This window comes from Salmo trutta, chromosome 1 (assembly GCF_901001165.1).
Source record: "Salmo trutta chromosome 1, fSalTru1.1, whole genome shotgun sequence".
Taxonomy (NCBI): domain Eukaryota; kingdom Metazoa; phylum Chordata; class Actinopteri; order Salmoniformes; family Salmonidae; genus Salmo; species Salmo trutta.
The window spans coordinates 18090370-18107423 of NC_042957.1; the positions used below are offsets into that span (position 1 = coordinate 18090370).

Here is a 17054-nt window from a genome sequence, read left to right on the forward strand (position 1 = left end):
TTGGACAGCGGAGCGGCACGCTATGAGGACCATACGCAGGTGCTTGTCCCAGTCACGCTGGTGTTTGGCAGAGACGATGGCCAGCTGCTGTCCAAGCGTTTTGTTGAAGCGCTCCACAAGGCCATCACTTTGAGGATGGAGAGGAGTAGTGCGGGACTTGTGCATACCCAGCCTCTCACACATGGTGGCGAACACACGGGACTCAAAGTTTCTGCCTTGGTCGCTGTGGATGGACTCCGCAGCTCCAAACCTGCTGAACATCCCCACTGTCAGGGCATCGACGATGGCCTCTGCCTCCTGGTCAGGCAGAGCATAGGCCTCGGGCCATTTTGTGAAATAGTCCATGGCCGTGAGCACCCAGCAGTTTCCACTGTCTGTGGCGGGGAACGGCCCAACTACATCCACTCCCACCCTCTCTGGGAGCCCCCACTGGGAACTGTTGGAGCTGAGCATGAGAGCGGCCTGGGGGGCCCTTTCTCGCTGTGCAGTTGTCACAGCGGCGGCAAAAGTCCTCCACATCCCTCTTGTGCTGCCCCCAGTAAAAGCCCTGACGGAGGAGGCGGAGTGTTTTTGTGACCCTAAAGTGTCCAGTCCCCACCCCCCCATGAGTACTCTGGAGCACAGCCTCCCGCAGTGCTTTTGGGACCACCACCTGCCACCTCTCCTCTCCCGTAGCTGACTCCTTCCATGCCCGCTGTAGCACGCCATCTGCCAGCCGCAGTCTCTCAAACTTTGACCACCACGAGAGAGAGCTGTCACTGCTTCCCATGGTGGCCTCACCTGCGCCTCTACCCACTGTAGCACTGGCTGTAGGTCTGTGTCCCGTCCCTGCTGCTGCCCCATTCAGCCACGTTTACAGTCTGCAGCTCACAGCAGACACGCCCGCTCGCCCGACACACTGTGGCACAGACCCCCTCCTCTGCACACAGCTCTCTCTCCCGTCCCTCTCTCCGTTCACAGTGGCGCCAGCTGTCTGCAGTACAGGGTCGACGGGACATGGCGTCGGCGTTGGAGTGGCGTGTACCTGCCCTGTGCACCGCTGTGAAGTCATACGGCTGAAGCTCCTCCAACCAGCGTGCCAACTGCCCCTCTGGTTCTCTGAAAGGCATGAGCCACTGGAGAGCAGAGTGGTCAGTCCTTACAGTAAAGGGCAGACCACCCCAGGTAGTACTTGAAGTGTTTGACGGAAGCCACAACAGCCAAGAGCTCCTGTCGGGTGACACAGTAGCGGTGCTCATGTTTGTCAAATGTTTTGCTGAAGTACGCCACCACTCTCTCTCCCTCTGGCCCCACCTGGGCCAGCACCCCACCCATGCCCACATTGCTTGTGTCTGTGTCCAGGATAAAGGGCAAGGTGAGGTCAGGGGGGGCGAGCACGGGGGCCTCGACCAGTGCACGTTTGAGGGGGTTGAAGGTCTCGTCACACTCCACTGTCCAAGTGAAGGCCTTGTAAGCGGCGACACTTGAGAAGCCCCGTACAAACCTCCTGTAGTACGAGGCCAGGCCCAGGAAGTTCTTCAGCTGATGCTGGTCGGTGGGGGTGGGCCAGTCTCGGACAGCCCCCACCTTGTCCTCTATGGTGCTGATCCCGTCCTTCCCCACTCGGTGGACCAAGAAGGACACCTCTCTCCTCACGAAGTGGCACTTCTCGGGGTGGAGCTTCAGACCTGCGGCAGCCACCCGCTACAGCCACCAGGGCTGACTGGAAGGAGTTGCCATGGGCCAGGATGGCATCGAGGTATATCAGACACTGCTGTTAGGGGATGCCATCCAGCACCCTGTCCATGAAACGCTCAAAAGTAGCTGGAGTGTTGCACAGGCCGAAGCACAGGACCTTGAACTGCCAGTGTCCTCTGTTAGTGGAGAACGCAGTTTTGGCTCTGGCCTCTGGGGAGAGGGGCACCTGCCAGTAGCCACTGCGGAGGTCTAGTGAGGAGATCCAGGACCCCCTAACCAGGTCCAGCGACTCCATCGATACGTGGTGTGGGGTATGAGTCCTTCCTGGTTACCTCATTCAGCCGCCTGTAGTCCGCACAGAACCTCAGCTTGCCCCCCTTCTTAGGAACCATGATGACTGGCGCCGCCCAGGGGCTGTCTGAGGGCCCGCTGCATCTCCAACACAGCCTTGTCTGCCGCCTCCTGGCGTGCCAGCGGGATACGGTGGGGACGCATCTTGATGGTTCGAGCATCACGTGTGTCGATCTCATGCTGCACCAGACGAGTCTGACCCACCTCTTCCTCACTCAGCGCAAAGCTGTCTCTGAATTCAAACAGCAATTGCCACAACCGTTTCTGCTGCTCAGGGTCAAGACCAATACAGTTCCTCCCCATATCTCCCTCACTGCAGACAGTGTCCTCTCCTCTCCCATCTGGGGTAGCTGGGCTGGGGGGGCGCGGCCCGGGCTCACGGAGGGATGAGTCATGGAGGGCGCTAGGGGAATGTAACACACAGCCGTAGGTGACAAGGGGGCTGGGGAAAAGTCACACAGAGATGTGGGGGTGGGAGGGCAGCCATGAGTCTCTGCTGCTTTAACTGTTGGAGTAAAGGGTTTGTTGGATTGAGTGAATGTGACATTAGGGGGGGCCATGGTGACTGCCGGCCCTCCCTGGAAGCTCAGTGTGCCCCCATTTAGTTCTAACTGGCAGCCTGTGCTCCTAAGAAAGTCCAACCCCAGGAGACAAGGGTCCTGCACAGCCGCCACCCACACAGGATGATGCACAGACCTGCCCCCTACTGTCAGAGTCATTATTCCCTTCCCTTTCATGGGTGCCAGCTCACCTGTGACTGTGCGGAGCTGCACAGTTGTGGGCTCACACTGAGTCCAACCTGGCACAATATCCGGCCTCACCAGGGTTACTGTGGACCCATGCAGGCCCATGCAGACCCCAGAGGGTCTGTCTCCCTGCACCTCCACCAAAGCCCCAGCTGAAGCCCCAGCCCACACCAGCTCCCTCTCCAAAGCCATCTCCAAGGCTATCTGCAATGACTCAGCTGGGTCTGTATGCGCAGCTCCGTAGGAGAAAGCGCCTGTATGAACTGGTCCCGTGCTAGCTCGCTCTGCACGGAGGGGGGCATGTGAGCATATGCCCGCCGAGAGAGGCTCTCAATGTCATTAGCTAGCACCCGTAGTGGCTCTCCAGGCTGCCTGCGTCTATTACTCAGTTCGGAGCGCAGCAGCCCGGGCTGTACACACTGTCCATAGTGCCTCCTCAGTGCTCCCACTAAAGCACCATAATCGCGTCTGTCCTCGGGGCTAATCAATATCAAACAGGCCAGAGCATCATCCGTCAGGCATAAAGCCAACTGCAGTGCTCTATCTTCATTCGACCACCCCCTAAAATGAGCTAATAGTTCAAACTGAGCATGAAAAGCTTCCCAATCCGCCTTACCGGAATACTTTGGGGTCTTAACAGGTACGGACGCAACCGGGAACTGGGCGCCGCCATGTTTGTTTACATCCTGAGCCCCAGATTCCGCCCAACAGAAACCGCGCAAAGCACAGTCGACGAAGCACTCATGCCCGCTTCAGCCACCATCACTCTAACGTCCTCCCTCAAGCGGCCTCTGGGCTCTGACGCCCTGGCGATCTCCTCAGCCAGATCCTCCGACGTCCATGCACACGCACTTCCTTAGCCATAATCGTCCCCTACCTCCACCTTCACTTTCGGATTCCTTTCGGATTCCCTCAAAGCATTTTCAACCCCCGTTCTCACCTACGGTAGCTAGCCACAGAAATCAGCTAGCTAGCTGGCTAACTTTTATCAACGTTTTTACTTCTGACACCAATGTAATCAAACGGCAGGGAGCAGGTCTCAAACCCTCGAAAGCCCAGCGCGCTATCGACTGTGCCGCAAAAGCATGCCGCAAAAGCATGCTCAAGCGGCAGAGTCGATTCCCGCGCTTATGAACCCAGGGTCATTACAATACTTTCCCCAATACTACACATTCCTTTGTCTCATGTCCTTCTCTACAATAATGCAGGTCCCTTCAAGCATCACTCAATTTGTCAAACTATTTCTCAAGTAATGTTAACACCAAATAAAATGTTCTTCAAAGGTCCTTTGATACTCAGGTACTTGTACATACAACAAAACTCTATATCCCTCTGTCTCCTCTCCAGGTTGTCATTCTTCTGTGGTATCGGTATGAACTTCTACATGGAGATAGCCAAGCTGAGGGCAGGCAGGAGGCTGTGGGCCACACTCATCAAGGAGAAGTTCCAACCTAAGCTGGCCACTGTCAGACCTCAGGCTGGTCCCTCACTGAACAGGTGGGGGGAGGACAAACACAATAACTTTGATTGTGGCCAAGTCATTAATGAAGGGGGAACTCACTCTTGTCTGGTCTTATGTTATCTAATAAACACTGAACTCAGCTGTCGTCTGATAATTTCTTCACCTGTGCTGATAGAGGATACTTCCTGTCCCACACAATCTCTTTACACCACGTAGTCTAGTCTAATTTAATCTATTGTGACCTTTCTGTGTTGTATTCTGTTTTCCCCAGGACCCGTATACCGACGTGGTGCGTACGGTGATCGAGGCGATCTCCAGCACAAGGTGGAGACAATGTAATGTAATGATCATGCTGTTTAATCTGCTTCTTGATATGCCACACCTGTCAGGTGGAGGGATTATGGTGGCAAAGGAGAAATTGTCACTATCAGGGATGTAATCAAATTTGTTCACCACATTTTAGAGAGACAATATTTTTGTGCATATGGAGAATCTTTTATTTCAGCTCATGAAACATGGGACCAACACTTTACATGTTGCGTTTCTATTTTTGTTCAGTATATATGCAGGCCGCCTATTTGGGAACCCTGACCTACAGTATGTGACTTGCCGTCCAACATTTCCTCATCTCCCACCCCTCTCTAATGCGACTAGCCCCAATGCTCCTCCCTCTTTTTCCCCTGCCCCACAACAAAGTTTCTCCCTGTAGCCGGTCACTGAGTCCGAGGTGCTAAAGGAGCTCCTTAAACTTGACCACAAAAAGCTATCTGGGTCAGATGGTTTAGACCCTTTCCTCTTTAAGGTTGTTGCTCATATGATCGCCAAGCCTATCTCTGACCTTTTTAACCTGTTTCCTCTCTGGGGAGGTTCCCATTGCTTGGAAGGCAGCCACTGTTTGTCCTTTATTTAAATTGGTAGATCAAGCTGATCCTAACTGTCATAGGCCTATTTCTATTTTGCATTGTTTATCAAAAGTTGATTTCAAGAAAGCCAGTCAGTTGATTGATTGCATACCAGAGAGAATACTATAGACAATCTGGTTTCCGCTCAGGTTATGGATGTGTTTATTTTTTTATTTTTATTTCACCTTTATTTAACCAGGTAGGCAAGTTGAGAACAAGTTCTCATGTGTCACTGCAACCTTAAAAGTCCTCAATGATGTCACCATTGCCCATAATTCTAATCAATGTTGTGCTGCTGTTTTTATTGACTTGGCCAAAGCATTTGATACGGTAGACAATTCCATTCTTGTGGCCGGCTAAGGAGTATTGGTGTGTTTGAGGGGTCTTGGCCTGGTTTGCTAACTACCTCTCTCAAAGAGTGCAGTGTATAAAGTCAGAACATCTGCTGTCTCAGCCATTGCCTGTCACCAAGGGAGTACCTCAATGCTCAATCCTAGACCCCACGCTCTTCTCAATTTACATCAACAACATAACTCAGGCAGTAGGAATCTCTCTCATCCGTTTATATGCAGATGATAGTCTTATATTCAGCTGGCCCCTCCCCGGATTTTGTGTTAAACGCTCTACATCAAAGCTTTCTTAGTGTCCAACAAGCTTTCTCTGCCCTTAACCTTGTTCGGAACACCTCCAAAACAAAAGTCATGTGGTTTGGTAAGAATTCCCCTCTCCCCACATGTGTGATTACTACCTCTGTGGGTTTAGGGCTTGAGGTAGTCATCTCATACAAGTACTTGGGAGTATGGTTAGACGGTATGCTGTCCTTCTCTCAGCACATATCAAAGCAGCAGGCTAAAGTTAAATCTAGACTTGGTTTCCTCTATCGTAATCGCTCTTCTTTCACCCTAGCTGCCAAAATAACCCTGATTTTAGATGACCATCCTACCCATGTTAGATTATGTAGACGTAATTTATAGATCGGCAGGTAAGGGTGCTCTCGAGCGGCTAGATGTTCTTTACCATTTGGCCTTCAGATTTGCCACCAATGCTCCTTATAGGACACATCACTGCACTCTATACTCCTCTGTAAACTGGTCATCTCTGTATACCTGTCGCAAGACCCACTGGTTGATGCTTATTTATAAAACCCTCTTAGGCCTCACTCCCCCTATCAGATATCTACTGCAGCCGTCATCCTCCACATACAACACCCGTTCTGCCAGTCACATTCTTTTACAGGTCCCCAAAGCGCACACATCCCTGGGTCGCTCGTCTTTTCAGTTCGCTGCAGCTAGCGCCTGGAACGAGCTGCAACAAACACTCAAACTGGACAGTTTTATCTCAATCTCTTCATTCGAAGTCTCAATCATGGACACTCTTACTGACAGTTGTGGCTGCTTTGCGTGATATATTGTTGTCTCTACCTTCTTGCCCTTTGCGTTGTTGTCTGTGCCCAATGTTTGTACCATGTTTTGTGCTGGTACCATGTTGGGCTGCTGCCATGTTGTTGCGCTGCCATGCTATGTTGTCTTAGGTGTCTCTCTATGTAGTGTTTTGGTGTCTCTCTTGTTGTGATTTTGTGTTTTGTCCTATTATTATTTTTTATTATCCCAGCCCACGTTTCCGCAGGAGGCCTTTTGGTAGGCCATCATTGTAAATAAGAATTTGTTCTTAACTGACTTGCCTAATTAAATAAAGGTTAAATAAAAAAAAATAAGGGAAGATGTAATTTTAAGACCCGGAGGAAGTAGCTGACGTGATGTGTAAGATCGTCTGGTACCAGTGGTCTCAATAGTCCAACTTCAGTCAGAGAGCTGTGGTTTAGTGTCATACCTTTAACTGTGGTCTCTTATGTGTTTTCAACTGTCAGTTTCCACTCCAAAGAATGTCTGATAAATCTTGAAGCAGTACCCAGATAGTATCGTGAAGTCATAGGCTTACATTTGTTATTCAAGGAAAACTAAAAACAGAAGTGACATTCGCATTTGTCTAGTTCTGGAAGACCGTTACAACCAAGCACTCCTGCTGTGCATATCTCTGTGTAGTTGAAAACATTGTGGCGGTTGTCAACAGTACTACCTGGAATTAGCTTTCATCTGTCCAGTTCTTTAATGTCACTAGAGGGAGATGAGATATCCGGGATCTGATCAACAGGTAGGAAAGAAAGTCTGTGTACCCAGTATCTCACCAGGAAGACCAGAGAGTTGGTCAACTCTTATCTACGTTTATTAACTGTGTGGTTCGAGCCCTGAATGCTGATTGGCTGAAAGCTGTGGTATATCAGACATATACCATGGGTATGACTGACTAAGTATTTATTTTTACTGCTCTATTTAAGTTTGTAACCAATTTATAATAGCACCTCGGGTCGTTTTGGTATATTACCAATATACCACGGCTAAGGGCTGTATCCAGGCACATGTTGCGATGTGCCTAAGAACAGCTCTTAGCTGTGGTATATTGGCCATATACCACACCCCCTCGGGCCTTATTGCTTAAATACACCCCATGAGGGCATGGTTGATGCACGACTTTGTTTCCCCTCAGGATTCATGAATTCATTCACTTTCAAATTTACCCCAGAGGCTATTTTATAACTGCTTATGAATTGGAAAGTTTTGTTCCAGCCTCCCGGTATGAATATGCTTTTATATAGCCCAAGCTTTGCTCAGAGGTTTTAGCGAATTTAATTCACACAGAGCTGCATGGAGGCTATCTATGCACGCATAAATTTTTAAAAGTGGATATGTATTTGCATGCGAGTGCCCTCAGACACACAAACTATTTGCCTGTGGCAGGTGGATTAAGTGTTCTGCCCGGGAGCATAGCAACACAAGTCTGCCTGGAATTAAGTAGCATTTAAGGTCTTAGAGGTCCGTTTCCACAGCTGTGGTTTGGATCATACATTCATCAAAGGCCTAATGAAAACTGGCCAGGGGAAAGTAAGACTGTGTTACAAAACAGTCTGAGGCTTAGAAGTGAGAGTTATTTGAAGGAAAAGGATACCTAGTAGCTGCACAACTGAATTCATTCAACCGAAAAGTGTCTTCCACATTTAACCCAACCCCTCTGAATCAGAGCGCTGCGGGGAACTGCCTTAATCTATGTCGTCGCCACCCTGGGAGCAGTTGTTGGGGGTTAACTGCCTTGCTCAAGGGCAGATTTTTCCACCTTGCCGGCTTAGGGAGTCAAACCAGCAACCTTTCGGTTACTGGCCCAACGCTCTTAACCGCTAGGCAACCTGCCTATAGTGTGGGGGTAAGGAGAGATCTAGATAGATGGAGGATCTCATGTCCAGTTCTGTATTGCTGTCATCTCTCCATGCTTGCCGGGTAAAGGGAGGTAGTAATGAAATCCAGCAGCTCTCAAAAGTGTTACGATATAAAGCTCAGTCTTTTTGTGCTTCACACACACACATAACATACGGTCTCTAGCACGCACACGTTCTGTGGCGGTTAATTTCTTTAATATCAAATGAGGAGTGAGAAACTTATCACACAAGTCAGAGTTATACTTAAATGAAATCTTTATTCACTTAAGGGAGCAGGTCAGTACAACACACATAAAGAGTGAATCGATTGAGTGCTCTACGTTAATAATGGCTGGTCGGTGAATCACCCTCAGATTATTCGTTGAGAGCCCCGAGACAAAGATACAAAGATCTTTTATAGCCAAGATGCACCCCCTTCAGTCTACATGACAAACAGATGTATGGAATGGGTCACAAGGTTAAGATTTGTATGAAAGATACTTATAATTCACAGCAGACAATATCTGCTGTAAAAACAGTTCTTTGTGTAGAGACCAAGGCTGGCCCTGGGATCATCTCTCCGTGGTACCTTTATTGAACAGAAACATTAACTCATGCTCTGGAATGTGGTATCACCCAAAAACATTGTAAATCTGCCAGAGGCCCATCCTCAGTAGAACACACAGGCGAGCGTTCTAACAACCCCTTATTCTGTTGCATACAACAACCATTTGAATCAATAACAGCATTATAACATAAAATTGTAATTTTCACCATAGCACACACACACATAATATATGGTCTCTCTCGCATGCACGCATGTATGCTTTCACACGCGCCCACTCACACACACACACTCACTGAGCACCGACCTCTGCTTCAAAGTGTTTGATCTGCTCGAGGATCGAGGACCTGAGGCTGTCCTTATCAGATGCCTGCACAGTGCCGGGTCCTATGAACATAGTGAGGGCTGGTGTTTAAGTTTTATGGTCAGATGCACGAGTACAGTGAAATGCTTAACTTGCAAGCTCTACACAACAGTCCAGTGATCAATATCAAAATAGTATAACTAATTAACATCTAAAATATATACAGTACCAGTCAAAAGTTTGGACACACCTACTCATTCTAGGGTTTGACTTTTTTACTGTTTTCTACATTGTAGAATAATAGTGATGACATCAAAACCATGAAATAATACATATGGAATCGTAGTAACCAAAAAAAGTGTTAAACAAGTAGCCACCCTTTGCCTTGATGACAGCTTTGCATTCTCTCAACCAGCTTCATGAGGTAGTCACCTAGAATTAATTTCAATTAACAGGTGTGCCTTGTTAAAAGTTAATTTTGGGAATTTCTTTCCTTCTTAATGTGTTTGAGCATGTCAGTTGTGTTGTGACAATTTGTCTTTTACCTATTTGGTAAAAGACAAAGTCCATATTATGGCAAGAACAGCTTAAATAAGCAGAGAAATGACAGTCCATCATTGCTTGAAGACATGAAGGTCAGTCAATACAGAAAATTTCAAGAACTTCAAGTGCAGTTGCAAAACCATCAAGCGCTATGATGAAACTGGCTCTCATGAGGACCACCACAGGTAAGGAAGACCCAGAGTTACCTCTGCTGCAGAGGATAAGTTCATTAGACTTAACTGCACCTCAGATTGCAACCCAAATAAATGCTTCACAGAGATAAAGTAACAGACACATCTCAACATCAACTGTTCAGAGGAGACTGTGTGAATCAGGCCTTCATGGTCAAATTGCTGCAAAGAAACCACAAATTGTATTTATTTATTTAACCAGGAAAAGCCCCAAAAAAGCCCAGTCTCTTTTTCAAGGGAGACATGTCCAAGAAGGCAGCAACAATCAATACATTACATAATTAAAACATACAACAACATGATCCAGCCTAAAAATAGCATTTACACTCCTCTGTAATAGAGTCTCCCATCAATATTTAAAATGTATATCAGTGACACTAACATATCTAGATGAAGCATGGATTGTAGACCATTCCATGCCTCTGGTGCACAAGAAGAGAAGGCAGTCTTGCCTAATACTGTGAATGTCCTGGGGACTTTCATAAGCAAGACTTATTACGAAAATAAAAAAACAATTTCAATTCAAGCTTTGTCACAAGATTATCCACATGAACTTAAAAGGACAACTTGTCATCCAACCATATACAGTTGAAGTTGGAAGTTTACCTGGGAGCTAGCCCATGCTAGGTCCATCTCCCGGCTAGCTGAAGAGGTCCATCAGCCACTCCTTGGGCTACAATACCTATTTTGCCAATTGGCATGGACCCATTTTACTGCCGGTATGAAGCCCCGCCGATCCTTCACAACTGGACTACCAACGTAATCTGCCCGAGGGGGCTCTTCAACTGGCTCCCACATCGCAACGTCCCCTGAATGCCCATCTGCTAGCCTGCTAGCCACGGCCGGCTAGCTGTCTAGACCATATTGGACTGTTAGCTGAAGAGGTCCATCGGCCAATTTCTTGGGCCACTATACCTATTTTTCCAATTGGACTGGACCCCTTTACGACATGGAACCCTACTAATCCATCACAACTGGTCTGCCTACTAACCGCACGAGGAGGCTCTGCACAAGGAGGCTACAACAGACTTCTTCCGTTGCGACGTCCCTCAAAGGCCCTTCTGGTAGCTTGCTATCCCCGGCCCGCTAGCTGTCTGAATCGCCATGTCTCCAGCCAGCCTAACTACTCACTGGACCCCTATGATCACTCGGCTACGCATGCCTCTCCCTAATGTCAATATGCCTTGTCCATTGCTGTTCTGGTTAGTGATTTGTCTTATTTTACTGTAGAGCCTCTAGCCCTGCTCAATATGCCTTAGCTAACCCGTTAGTTCCACCTCCCACACATGCGGTGACATCACCTGGTTTAAATTATGTTTCTAGAGATAATATCTCTCTCATCATCACTCAATGCCTAGGTTAAACCTCCATGGGCTTCCCTGTGGCTCAGTTGGTAGAGCATGCTTGGTAGAGCATGGTGTTTGCAACGCCAGGGTTGTGGGTTCGATTCCCACAGGGTGCCAGTACAAAAAAAAAAATCATGAAATGTATGCAATCACTACTGTAAGTCGCTCTGGATAAGAGCGTCTGCTAAATGACTAAAATGTAAATGTAAATGAACCTATTCTATCGCGCCCAGAAACCTGCTCCTTTTACTCTCTGTTCCGAATGTACTAGACGACCAGTTTTTATAGCCTTTAGCCGTACCTTTATCCTACTCCTCCTCTGTTCCTCTGGTGATGTAGAGGGTAATCCAGGCCATGCAGTGCCTCGCTCCACTCCTATTCCCCAGGTGCTCTCATTTGTTGACTTCTGTAACCGTAAAAGCCTTGGTTTCATGCATGTTAACATTAGAAGCCTCCTCCCTAAGTCTGCTTTAGCACACTCTGCCAACCTGGATGTCCTAGCCATGTCTGAATCCTGGCTTAGGAAGACCACCAAAACCCCTGAAATTTCCATCCCTAACTATAACATTTTCCGACAAGATAGAACTGCCAAAGGGGGCGAAGTTGCAATCTACTGCAGAGATAGAACTCTGCAGGCTGTCTTACTATCCAGGTATGTACCCAAACATATCAAGCTTTTACTTTTATAAATCCACCTTTCCAGAAACAAGTCTCTCACCGTTGCAGCTTGCTATAGACCACCCTCTGCCCCTAGAGGTACCCTTGACACCATATGTGAATTGATTGGCCCTCATCTATCTTCAGAGCTCATGCTGCTAGGTGACCTAAACTGGGATATGCTTAACACCCCAGCCATCCTACAATCTAAGCTTGAGGCCCTCAATCTCACACAAATTATCAATGAACCTACCATGTACAACCCCAAATCCGTAAACACGGGCACCCTCATAGATATCATCCTAACCAATTTGCCCTCCAAATATACCTCTGCTGTCTTCAACCAAGATCTCAGCAATCACTGCCTCATTGCCTGCATCCGTAATGGGTCTGCGGTCAAACAACCACCCCTCATCACTGTCAAACGCTCCCTAAAACACTTCAGCAAGCAGGCCTTTCTAATCAACCTGGTGTCCTGGAAGGATATTGACCTCATCCCGTCAGTAGAGGATGCCTGGTTATTCTTTAAAAGTTCCTTCCTCACCATCTTAAATAAGCATGCCCCATTCAAAGAATTTAGAACCAGGAACAGATATAGCCCCTGGTTCACTCCAGACCTGTCTGCCCTTGACCAGCTCAAAAACATCCTGTGGCGTACTGCATTAGCATCGAATAGCCCCCGCGATATGTAACTCTTCAGGGAAGTTAGGAACTAATATACACAGGCAGTTAGGAAAGCTAAGGCTAGCTTTTTCAAACAGAAATGTGCATCCTGTAGCACAAACTCAAAAAAGTTCTGGGACACTGTAAAGTCCATGGAGAATAAGAGCACCTCCTCCCAGCTGCCCACTGCACTAAGGCTAGGAAACACTGTCACCACCGATAAATCCACGATAATTGAGAATTTCAAGAAGCATTTTTCTACGGCTGGCCCTGCTTTCCACCTGGCTACCCCTACCCCGGTCAACAGCCCTGCACCCCCCACAGCAACTCGCCCAAGCCTCCCCCATTTCTCCTTCACCCAAATCCAGATAGCTGATGTTCTGAAAGAGCTGCAAAATCTGGACCCCTACAAATCAGCCGGGCTAGACAATCTGGACCCTCTCTTTCTAAAATTATCTGCCGAAATTGTTGCAACCCCTATTACTAGCCTGTTCAACCTCTCCTTCATATCGTCTGAGATTCCCAAATATTGGAAAGCTGCCGCGGCCATCCCCCTCTTCAAAGGAGGAGACACTCTAGACCCAAACTGCTACAGACCTATATCTATCCTACCCTGCCTTTCTAAGGTCTTCGAAAGCCAAGTTAACAAACAGATCACCGACCGCTTCCAATCCCACCGTACCTTCTTGGCTATGCAATCTGGTTTCAGAGCTAGTCATGGGTGCACCTCTGCCATGCTCAAGGTCCTAAACGATATCATAACCGCCATCGATAAAAGACAACACTATGCAACCATATTCATCGACCTGGCCAAGGCTTTTGACTCTGTCAATCACCACATTCTTATTGGCAGACTCAACAGCCTTGGTTTCTCAAATGACTGCCTCGCCTGGTTCACCAGCTACTTCTCTGATAGAGTTCAGTGTGTCAAATCGGAGGGCCTGTTGTCCGGACCTCTGGCAGTCTCTATTGAGAACAACTCAGGAGCTAAAATTAATCTCTGGGGCACACCACTATTAATCTCAAGAAAGCTAGACATGTGATTGTCAGTATATACACATTGTGTTCTGTCAGAAAGATAATTCCTAAACCAATTTACTGTCCCTTCACTGAAACCAATGTTTCTGAGTCTAGCTACAGTAGCAATAATTTATGGTCAACTGTATCAAAGCCCTTTGATAAATCCACAAACAGAGCAGCACAATGTTGCTTTTTATCAAGTGCATTAATGATGTCGTTTGCCACTGCCATAGCTGCAGTTGTGGTGCTGTGACCTGATCTAAAGCCAGACTGAATCCTGCTCAGTATATTCTTTTCAATTAAGACATTTTTTAACTGTGACCTCACTAGGGATTCATAGACTGGCCAGGATAGGGATTTTGGAGATAGGACGATAGTTATTAGCATCTGAGGGATCTCCACCCTTTAGCAGTGGGAGAACATAAGCTGATTTCCAAATGCTGGGTATGGAATTGGTCGAGACTCAAGTTGAAAATGTGTGCCACAGGTTCAGTAATAATACCAGCTGCTATCTTTAAGAGGTAGGGGTCAAGGCTGTCTGGACCTGTAGACTTTTTAGTGTCTATAGCCTTTAGTACTTTATAGACCTCAGTATAAGAAACAGGCTTGAAGTTAAAATGGTTCACATGATGGCTTATATCATAGTTGACTGTAACAGAGCTTACATTAGAGGCCTGGGTCCCACCATTATCAAAAACTAAAGGACACCAATAAGAAGAGGAGACTTGCTTAGGCCAAGAAACACGAGTAAGGGACATCAGACCGGAGGAAATCTGTCCTTTTGGTCTGATGAGTCCAAATGTGAGATTTTTGGTTCCATCCACTGTGTCATCGTGAGACGCAGAGTAGGTGAATGGATGATCTCCGCATGTGTGGTTCCCACCGTGAAGCATGGAAAAGGAGGTGTGATGGTGTGGGGGGTGCTTCGCTGGTGACCCAGTCTGTGATTTATTTAGAATTCCTGCTGGCTACCATAGCATTCTGCAGCGATACACCATCCCATCTGATTTGCACTTAGTGGGACTATCATTTGTTTTTCAACAGGACAATGACCCAACACACCTCCAGGCTGTGTAAGGGCTATTTCAAGAAGGAAAGTGATGGAGTGTTACATCAGATGACCTGGCCTCCGCAATCACCCGACCTCAACCCAATTGAGACGGTTTGGGATGAGTTGGACTGCAGAGTGAAGGAAAAGCAGCCAACAAGTGGTCAGCATATGTGGGAACTCCTTCAAGACTGTAGGAAAAGCATTCCAGGTGATGCTGGTTGAGAGAATACCAAGAGTGTGCAAAACTGTCATCAAGGCAAAGGGTGGCTTTTTGAAGAATCTCAAATCTAAAATATATTTAGATTTGTTTTAACACTTTTTTGGTTACTACATGATTCCATGTGTGTTTTTTCATAGTTTTGATGTATTCAGTATTATTATATAATGTAGAAAATAGTCAAAAATAAAGAACAACCCTTGAATGAGTATGTGTGTCCAAACTTTTGACTGGTACTAATATATATATTAATATATATATACTACTGTTAAAAAGTTTGGGGTCACTTAGAAATGTCCTTGTTTTTGAAAGAAAAGCAACTTTTTTGCCCATTTAAAATAGCATCATCCCGGAGTCACCTCTTCACTGTTGACGTTGAGACTGGTGTTTTGCGGGTACTATTTAATGAAGCTGCTAGTTGAGGACTTGTGAGGAATCTGTTTCTCAAACTAGACACTAATGTGCTTGTCCTCTTGCTCAGTTGTGCACTGGGGCCTCCCACTCCTCTTTCTATTCTGGTTAGAGCCAGTTTGCGCTGTTCTGTGAAGCGAGTAGTACCCAGCGTTGTACGAGATCTTCAGTTTCTTGGCAATTTCTCGCATGGAATAGCCTTACGAGTTTCAGAAGAAAAGTCTTTGTTTCTGGCCATTTTGAGCATGTAATCGAACCCACAAATGCTGATGCTCCAGATACTCAACTAGTCTAAAGAAGGTCAGTTTTACTGCTTCTTTAATCAGAATGACAGTTTTCAGCTGTGCTAACATAATTGCAAAAGGGTTTTCTAATGATCAAATAGCCTTTTAAAATGCTAAACTTGGATTAGCTAACCCAACATGCCATTGGAACACAGGGGTGATGGTTGCTGATAATGGGCCTCTATACGCCTATGTAGATATTCCATAAAAAATCTGCCGTTTCCAGCTATAATAGTAATTTACAACATTAACAATGTCTACACTGTATTTGTGATCAATTCGATGTTATTTTAATGGAAAAATATGCTTTTCTTTCAAAAACTATGAACGTGTGTGTGTGTGTGTGTGTGTGTGTGTGTGTGTGTGTGTGTGTGTGTGTGTGTGTGTGTGTGTGTGTGTGTGTGTGTGTGTGTGAAAGAAAACAGAAGAAATAAGACAGGGAGCTACAGTTGAAGTCGGAAGTTTACATACACCTCAGCCAAGTACATTTAAACTCAGTTTTTCACAATTCTTGACATTTAATCCTAGTAAATATTCCCTGTTTTAGGTCAGTTATGATCACCACTTTATTTTAAGAATGTGAAATGTCAGAATAATAGTAGAGAGAATGATTTATTTCAGCTTTTATTTCTTTCATCACATCCCCAGTGGGTCAGAAGTTTACATACACTCAATTAGTATTTGGTAGCATTGACTTTAAATTGTTTAACTTGGGTCAAATGTTTCGGGTAGCCTTCCATAAGCTTCCCACAATAAGTTGGGTGAATGTTGGCCCATTCCTCCTGACAGAGCTGGTGTAACTGAGTCAGGTTTGTAGGCCTCCTTGCTCGCACACGCTTTATCAGTTCTGCCCACACATTTTCTATAGGATTGAGGTCAGGGCTTTGTGTTGGCCACTCCAATACCTTGACTTTGTTGTCCTTAAGCAATTTTGTCACAACTTTGGAAGTATGCTTGGGGTCATTGTCCATTTGGAAGACCCATTTGCGACCAAGCTTTAACTTCCTGACTGATGTCTTGAGATGTTGCTTCAATATATCCACATAATTTTCCTGCCTCATGATGCCATCTATTTTGTGCTATGCACCAGTCCCTCCTGCAGCAAAGCACCCCCACAACATGATGCTGCCACTCCCGTGCTTCACGGTTGGGATGGTGTTCTTCAGCTTGCAAGCCACCCCCTTTTTCCTCCTAACATAACGATTGTCATTATGGCCAAACAGTTCTATTTTTATTTCATCAGACCAGAGGACATTTCTCCAAAAAGTACGATCTTTGTCCCCATGTGCAGTTGCAAACCGTAGTCTGGCTGTTTAATGGCGGTTATGGAGAAGTGGCTTCTTCCTTGCTGAGCAGCCTTTCAGGTTATGTCGATATAGGACTCGTTTTACTGTGGATATAGATACTTTTGTACCAG

At 46.6% G+C, this 17054-nt stretch overlaps 1 pseudogene; it reads left to right on the top strand.

Moving 5' to 3' along the window:
• The first annotated feature begins 2877 nt into the window (after positions 1–2877).
• Positions 2878–17054, top strand: part of LOC115202430 (methylmalonyl-CoA mutase, mitochondrial-like) — a 49212-nt pseudogene continuing 35035 nt past the window's right edge.